General features: G+C 35.0%; 1 pseudogene; it reads right to left on the bottom strand.

Moving 5' to 3' along the window:
• Positions 1-5,814: 5,814 nt before the first annotated feature.
• LOC107919606 (uncharacterized) lies at positions 5,815-8,339 on the bottom strand (annotated as a pseudogene).
• Between the last annotated feature and the right edge of the window lie 677 nt (positions 8,340-9,016).

The following is a 9,016-nucleotide window of genomic DNA, read 5'->3' as shown; positions in this document are numbered from 1 at the left end:
CCAAAGGAACCCATAGCATGAAGGAAACATCAGAGTCTATTCATTCTGATTTGTGGGGGTCATCTAGAGTGCCTTCGAGGGGTGGAGCAATTACATGTTAACTTTTATTGATGATTTTTTCAGAAAAGTTTGGGCGTTCTTCCTAAAGTAGAAAAGTGATGTACTTTCCGTATTTAAGTCTTAGAAAACTATGATTGAAAAATAGACAGGAAAATAAATAAAATACCTCTGCACAGATAATGACTTAGATTTCTGTTCTGATGAAAGTTTATCATACTCCATAGTAAAACGACATTGTAGAATGAATGAACAGAACGATCATAGAGAAGGTTCGATGTATGTTGTCAAATAAAACTTACTAAAGTCATTTTGGGCCGAAGTAGCCTCTACAACATGTTTTATGATCAACCGATCTCTATCCGTTGCCATTGAGAAAAAACTCCATAAGAGGTATAGTCTGGTAATCCTGCTGACTATTCTGATTTAAAGATCTTTGAGTGTCCTGCGTATGCTTATGTTGATAATGGAAAATTGGAATTGAGATCCATTAAATGTGTTTTTCTTAGTTATAAAGCTAGTGTAAAAGGGTATAGGTTATGGTGTCTTAAAAATAGAAAAGTTGTGATTATCAGAGATGTTTTTGATGAAATTGCTATACTACCTAACTTATCTCTTAAAGGCTCTTCCAATAAAGAAATCAAAAGTAGGTGGAACATCAGATTAATTCAGAATCTACAACAGAGTCGACTACTCAAGCCAATACTAAAATTTAGAATAAAGTTGCTTCTTCACTACAATACTCTATCGTCAAAAACAAAACTAGAAGAGAAATAAAACCTTAAAAAAAGTATGCTGAGGCTAATCTAGTTGCTTATGCTTTAAATGTGGCTGAAGATATAGATGCAAACTAAGTGCCATCTAATTATTCTAAGGCAGTTAGCTATGAAGACTCAAAAAAGTGGATGTTTGGTATACAATAAGAGATGGAACCACTCCACAAAAACAAAATATGAGATTTTGTGAAACTTCCTAAAGGTAAAAAAGATGTTCGTTGTAAATGGGTGTTTAAAAAGAAAGAGGGAAATTCAAGAGTTAAAGAACCCAGATATAAAATAACTTGTTGTAAAGGGTTACAATTAAATTCCAAGAGTGGACTTCATAGATGTGTTCTCCCTAGTTGTGAAGCATAGTTCAATTCGAGCTTTGCTTGGTATTATGGCCATGCATAATTTGGAACTTGAGTAGTTAGATGTAAAAACTGCATTTTTGCATGGAGAATTTGAGAAAGATATTTACATACAACAACCAGAGGATTTTACAGTCTCAGAAAAATAGAACTATGTTTGCTTATTGAAAAAGTTCATTTACAATTTGAAACAGTCACCAAGACAGTGGTACAAGAGGTTTGATTCCTTTATAACTTCTCATGATCTCAAAAGAAGTAGTTTTGACAGTTGTGTTTACTTTAAGAAAAATAATGTTTATTCTTTTGTGTATCTACTCTTTTATGTTGATAATATGTTGATAGCAGCGAAAGATAAATGAAAGATAAGAAAGGTCAAAGCCTAACTAAGTGAAGAATTTGAGATGAAAGATTTGGGACCAACAAAGAAGATACTTGGTATGGAGATTCTCAAAGATAGAAAAGCAAGTAAATTGTACCTAAGTCAGAAGGGGTACATAGAGAAAGTTCTTTACAGGTTCAATATGCAGAGTGCTAAGCTTGTTAGTACTCCTTTAGCAGCCCATTTCAAACTTTCATCGGCTTTGTCTCCATAATCATATGATGAGATTGAGTACATGTCACATGTTCTATACTCTAGTGCAGTAGGATCTCTCATATATGGTCTGGTTTGTTCACTTCTAGATTTATCATATGCAGTCAGTGCAGTTAGCAGATACATGACAAATCCCGATAAAGAACATTGGAAAATAGTTCACCGGATTTTAATATACTTACGAGGTACTACTGATGTTTGCTTATAGTTTGGAAGAATTAGAGATAGAGTTATAGGGTATGTTGATGCTGATTTTGCTGGAGACCTTGATAGAAAAAGATCTCTTATAGGTTATGTCTTTACAATTTGATGTTATACAATCAGTTGGGAAGCCATTTTGCAAACTACAATTGCTTTGTCTACCACTAAAGCTGAGTACATGTTGATTACTGATGCTAGTAAATAAGCTATTTGGTTGAAAGGACTCTTTAGTAAACTCAATGAAGACTTTCAAATCAATACAGTATTTTGTGACAGTCAGAGTGCCATCTTCCTTACAAAAGATCAATTGTTTCATGAGAGAACAAAACATATTGATGTTCAGTATCATTTTGTTCGTGATATTATTGCTCGTGGTGATATTGTTGTGAGCAAAATTAGTACTCATGAAAATCCTATAGATATGATGACTAAGTCACTTCCTATAACCAAGTTTAACCATTACTTAGACTTGATTGGTGTTCATTGTTGAAATTAAACCCTTAAGGGGTTTTATGGAAGAGGTGGAGAACTTGTTCGTTGAGAGTTCGCGATGAAGAACTTGTTCATTGAGAATTCGTGTCAAGGTGGAGATTGTTAGAATTAATTAACTCGAATCCTTATTTAAATAAAATACAATGGTAAAATAAAATAAAAGTAAAATCCCTTATAGAACTACACTTCTTTTATTTTATTTTAGAATAAGGTTTTTTAAACCTTATTAAACACCATCTATTTGATATTAATTAGAATAAGATGTTTCAATCTTACTACACTCCTGTTAGAATATGGTTTTACAAGCCTATAAATAGACATGGTTTACTCCTCTTGTAATTATTTGAATTCGACATAGTGAATTTTCTTTTCCTCTGCCCCTGATTTTTTCTCGAAAGGGTTTCCACGTAAAAATCTGTGTGTTCTTTATTTTTATTTATCTTTTCTTTGTGATATATTATCATTATCGACATTCTATTTTTACACTTACAAAATCTAATATAATCATTAACTTTGTTTCCATAATCATTCTAATGATGTACTCTTAGATAGTTACCATCTTCATAGATATTAAAATTAAGTTAAAAGAATGTGAAAGAAAGCTTATACCATTTCTTTGTTGTGTCTCAACTCTTACCGTGGGCATCCAATTGCTCATTGCCACATCTCATACATTTTCAGAGACTAGTATCACATTTGTCAAATAAAATTCTCCTTCCTCTAAGTCCATCAGGTGCAGATCTTACATTGAACTTTGTGCTTTGAAGTCGATGATACCTTATGTGAAATTAAAGGGTCGAGATATTTCTAATAACTCCCTATCCTGAAAATCATCCTCATCATTCATGGACATTCAACACTAAAACGGGGTTGACTAAGCCTTGGGGCATCTCATCCACTTGGACCTTTGTAGCCTCCTCAAGTATTTCCTCTTCAAGAATTAGCATTGTGTACCCCTTGATGTGACCTATATACTTAATACTTAACATTCTCCTCTGATATCATTAGCAAAGAGAATTTTGTCCATCTATAGGCTGATGTCTCTCTTTATCTCTCTATTCTCCCTTTGTTACTAGGTACATATGTGTCCAATCCTACAACACAACCTAAAAAAATTTAAAGACCCCTTTTTTATCTAAAGTTCATCCATATTCTAGGGTCATTTTTGTTCTTCACAAAGCACCTAGTTATCAATGGTTTCCATGGGTCGAACATACATGCACTCTAATAAAATGTAAATTGTGTGGAAAGTTAAGCTTTTAGTCAATTGTCACAACCCCCGTTATTATGCTAGCAACCTTATGCACTATTCTATGAAGCAAAAGCTCCACTAGGAGACTTGCACCCAAATGGGAGACCTTATGAGCTGCAGTTCTCTTAAAGAAAGGTTTGGTCTCCACCACCTATTAAACATAAAAAGGCCACCCTCTAAAGCCTATGAACTGTGACTTAAGATGAAATTATTGTCCATGTCATCTTTAAAATGGAACACAAAGAAGCTCCCATCCCTTCTAACTACTGCCACACAATCACATACCCTTCATACATCATTCACCAAACAACCATTATTTTTTGTCGAAAATTTTCTTGCACCTAAAAGATAAGTAAAGAGACACTGGCTTCTAAAAGTCCATTGAACTTCTATATACTTATCCTTCACATTGATAACATGCCCTTTTTTAGCCCTCACTCCAGGATTTGTACTTTGTGTTGAGCTCACGAAAAAACCAAAAGATGTAAGATAAACACAAAGGATGTGAGAAAAATATAAGAACAAAGACACCAAAAGACTAAAGATCTATCGTGGTAAGTTGTCAAATTAAGATAACAAAAGAATATTGATGTCATACTTGCTAGCCGACCAATAAATGACACATGGCAAACTATACTATAACCCTATTGGTGAACCTAATATTTCTATAAATAAGTACTTCTTTCTTCATTTAAACTTCATCCTACTCTAAAAAATAATCGAGTTTTCTCCTTTTCTCTCTCTTTAGAATTTTCTCTACCAACCAATATACTAACTTGACCGTCAAAGAGCATATTGGAGGAAAGCCTCCAACACCATTTAATCTGCTTTCCTTTTTGCAAGAATAACCCTTGTATTTTCTCATATCAACACATGAGGAGACGAATGATCTCTACGATCACATGCTTGGTCTACCTCTATCTTGTCCATTCCACTCATTTAGGGACAAGTCGCCATCAACATTTCAGTTGTTACAACCAAGGTGTATCTTTTACTCGTAACAATTTTCAGTCCCATGAAGGGACTCCTTACTTTTAGTCCAAGTACCCTCCATTCTAAAGGCAACTCCCTCCATATTCCTCTGATGAGGAGGAATGTCTGTTTTTGGTTATGAGAAAGAAGAAAACAATTTGCATTTAAGGTTAATGACACTCTCAGAAATGACTCTTTGCATGGCTTACCAGTGATGTATTTATAAAGGTTAAAAGAGACTCCTTTACCCATCCTAAATAAGAATAGAAGACTTTCCTTTTGATAGGGAAAAGCTAAAGAAACTCAAACCAAATCTCCCAAAAGCAAATCAGGCTAGAAGTAACCAAAGGAATAAAAGAAAACTAGTCATAAAACATATCTAAGAAAAGAGATTGAAAGACAAAACAACCTACTAATTGACAATATAATCATATCTACACATAGTACCAAAGCTATTAAATATCAACAAATCCATAATATAAAATAAAAAATCGAGGTTAGCAATAAATCCTAAGAAACTAATAAGAAAAATAGGCGTTTATTGTTAATTTAATATAGGCAAGTCGAGTTTGAGTTTAGTATTTTTTATGTAAGTCAAATTTGAGCAAAATTTTAAGACTATTTTCAACTCGGGAAATGAGCTTAAATTTTGCATCAACCCAACCCAACCCATGATTAGGTCTAGTTGTCGGGTACTAGAGCAACATAGCCCATGCTAAACCTAGCAGCTACTAAACAAACATTAGGGATTCAAGGCTAAAGAAGATAACAAAAAGAAACAGACCAAGGCTAACAAAGAAACAAAAATAAGACGTGAAAATAGAAAATGGAGTCACTTATAGAGAAAAAAAAAGGCTCTAGTAAGAGAAAAAATTTCCTCATTTGCTTTTGGTTAAGAGTTTTGAATGCTTAATAATGGTTTGTTAATGGAGATGAAAAAGATTCTTGGATGAAACCAGACAAAGAAAATGACTTTTTGTTAGTATAAATATTGGTTAAATTATTTTTAGATTGCACATAAAGACAATGATATGGCAAATTTGCCAAACGTCATCATTTCACTGGTCAAACTGCCACATCATAACAAAACTAACACCTTTAGGGTTAGGTGCCAAAATAGTTAACGTAATTAAAGTAGGGTATCTAATTGAACATTTTGAAAGTACAGGTAGTGCATTAGAACAAAGCCTAAATTAAACGGGGGATTCATGCCAAATCCCAATTAAGGAACAATCTCTTCAACAAGGATTGAAGTAAAACTTAGAGCAACAGGCTCAAATGAAAACAAGGATACTACAATTCTTTCTATCAAGTAACAATAGGGTACACAATGGGTAAGTTTGATACACAAGAAACACTAGCAAGCCATTATTATGAGTATACAAGCATCCACCAACAACCATACTGTGTCTTTCGTGGTACATGCATGGTTATTGATTGTGAGATTCTGAATCCAAACAGTGCTGTTAGCAACTATGGTTGGATCTCAAGCTCCTCTTTAGAAGAATCAACAAATAAAAATCTGATAATCAGGCTGTGAATCTCCAACGTTCAGATAGTTTACATCAACCACAACATTACCCAGATCATCTGCCCCAAACCATGATATTATACTAAGTCATTGAATACAAAGTTAAGCCAGAAAAGCATACATACACTTAACTACACAAATAAAACTTGTATCAAAGCAAATGTAATCAAACCTTCATATATGGTCCTCACAACATTGACATACTCAGGTATGAGATCCCTATATACAATTCCTCCGGGATGAGCATCCAGGACAAGCAGGACTCCTGATATCATTATTCATAACCAAGCTAATTATATTGGATCCTCTTATAGTAAAACAGAGAAACAATAGTAATTCAGTACGAGCTGAAAACAGATTGTTTCCTGCGATTTTATTTAGAACCAAATGCAGAGCTTACAGAAAGACCTACCTGGAGCTATCCAGCTTTGTGTTGAATTGCTTGGCAATGGAGCAAGCCAGAGAATATTTCTCAAGTTTATCGAATCATCATAAGTCACATTAGAATCTGGAAAAAGAAATTGTAATCATTAGTGACAAAACAGAATCAGATGATACTTGTATATGTTATTACATCTTTAAAATGTAATATGAAACTATAACATGGAACATTTCTTCTACATGGATGATAGATCAGATAAAAAATTGAGCAAATTGTACCCTTCTGGCAATAACCCAAGTAGTATGGAAACACTTGTTTATCATACAGGGGGTATTCTTTAGCATGAAACCTGAAATCCAAAAGCTACCAAATTAGGAGCATGCAAGAGTTCAAAGTAAAAGACTGATAAAATGAGATTTCTAATGTAAATCACAATACTAATCTTTGTCTGTTTTCCCTATGATTCCAATTTCGAATGGCTGATCACAATTTAAGAATCTCTGATGTATATTCTTAACCAATTTCAATATTTTCCTAAAGACTAAGGCTTGAGAAATAAAAAGTTTATCAAAACAATACTACAAGAAAATCATGTCTTAAAATTGATGGGGTTCACAAGTACCATAAGAACACTGGCCCTTGAATTTGGATATAAATAAGAAAGCAACTACCATCTAACTCATTTGCCCAACATTTTCCAATTTGTGGTAATTCTTTAACCTCAGTAATTGGCACAAGCAGATACTTTGACAAATGTGAGCTCCAGATATTGAGTCCGGCACGAGCATTCTCAAATTTTTCATGTATTGGGGGTGGCGGGGGGGTCTTTGAAGGGTTGCATACTCGTTTAACCATGTGGAACACAAGTTTTTCAAGCAAAACGAAGAGTAGATAGAAAAACACTTACAATATGCCTAGCCTTCCGGTCTCTGTGGCAATAAAAAGGTGGCCATGAAACAAATCATATCGATTTAATGAAACTTTCAATCCAACATCAGGACCCCTCTCAACAATGAGTTTAAACAAGTATTCAAGATATGAATTCAACTCCTGAAAATTCAAGTTACGAAAAAATATAACTAAGCTCAACACTAGAAACCAAAGGTTATCTTTGACGAGTTTGACTTTAAGAAACCTGACTTATGAAGCGTCTGCCATTAGGCGTTCTGGTTAACTCGCATTTATCTTCCTTCGATCCTTCAACATCAGGCACCTGTTCACGACCGTAATCACAGGCGTTCAACAGCTAAAACTATTAGAGATGAAAAGAAGGAAAACCCCTTTAACTTACAGGCATCACGGTAGGGTCAAGAGCGCGATGGATTGAATCAGGATCACCACCAGAGTCAAAAGCGAGCCTGGCCAGCTCAAGAACCGGTTCAGGAGGCCACCAGATGAGCTCATTTTGTTCATCTCTTAGGCTTTTCAAAAGGGACCGTCTAGAAGAAGGGGATTTGAAATCAGAGGAGCTTCGGGTATTGATTGGAGTAAAGGGGACGAGGAACTTGAAACAGGACTTGAGTTCATCGGCGACTGAAGGGTTAACTGAGGAAGAGTGAGAAGGGGAAGCCAAGAGAGAGAGCAAATCGGATGACGTAGCTTTAGGGATTGAAGATGATGGAGATTGGAGCTTGAAAAATGAGAAGGAGAAGATGAAGTTGCGAAAGAAAGGGAGAGAAAGAGGGAGAAGCGGAGGGAAAGAAAGGGGCAACCCATTGGCATTTTCCTCCCCTCTTTTCTACAACTGTTTTGGGGATTACATTTGGCGCTGAGAAGTGGGAATATAGATAGTATTAGTGCAATGAGTTTGCGTCCAGTTTTGAAGGTGAGAGTGATATGGTTAGATTTTGTCTGATCAGTGTATTTTCAGTGGGGTCCATTACAAACCGGATTTGGGATCAGATGGGTTGTTTGGTCGAATTATTTGTCCCTCCCGGCGACCCAAGTTTTTTAAGGCTAAATTACTAGTATATACAGATTTTTTTTAATTGGACTTCTAGGTAGGTTTTTTTAAAAAAAAATTTAGAGAAATAAATTATTTTTTAAGGAAGAGTGTGAAAGTGCCTCAGTCTCTTTTTTAAGGTTAGGGTTAAGATTTTTTTATTAGGAATTAGGGTTTAGGATTTTAAGAGTGAAACCATAAAAGTTTATAAGTAGATTTGAAGGGTTGGGGATGCGATAACACATCTCAGAACACATACATTTCATATGTCATGCCGAGATAAGACCATTACTTTAGAAACCCATCTTATGGAAGTCAGGTTTCAGGGTGATAGTGCTTGATACGGTCATGGGTTGAAGTCAAAGTGGAGGTCCCAATCGGCGGTAATGATGCGATCACGGGTTCGAGTATAACCAAGAGCCAGTTGACTGTCATTATACAACCATGAGTTCAAGCTTTTTGGATA

The sequence above is a fragment of the Gossypium hirsutum genome, chromosome D13, assembly GCF_007990345.1.
Source record: "Gossypium hirsutum isolate 1008001.06 chromosome D13, Gossypium_hirsutum_v2.1, whole genome shotgun sequence".
In the NCBI taxonomy this organism is placed as follows: Eukaryota; Viridiplantae; Streptophyta; class Magnoliopsida; order Malvales; family Malvaceae; genus Gossypium; species Gossypium hirsutum.
Note: the sequence above shows the minus strand (reverse complement) of the source record. Positions and strands in the feature narration are given on the sequence as shown.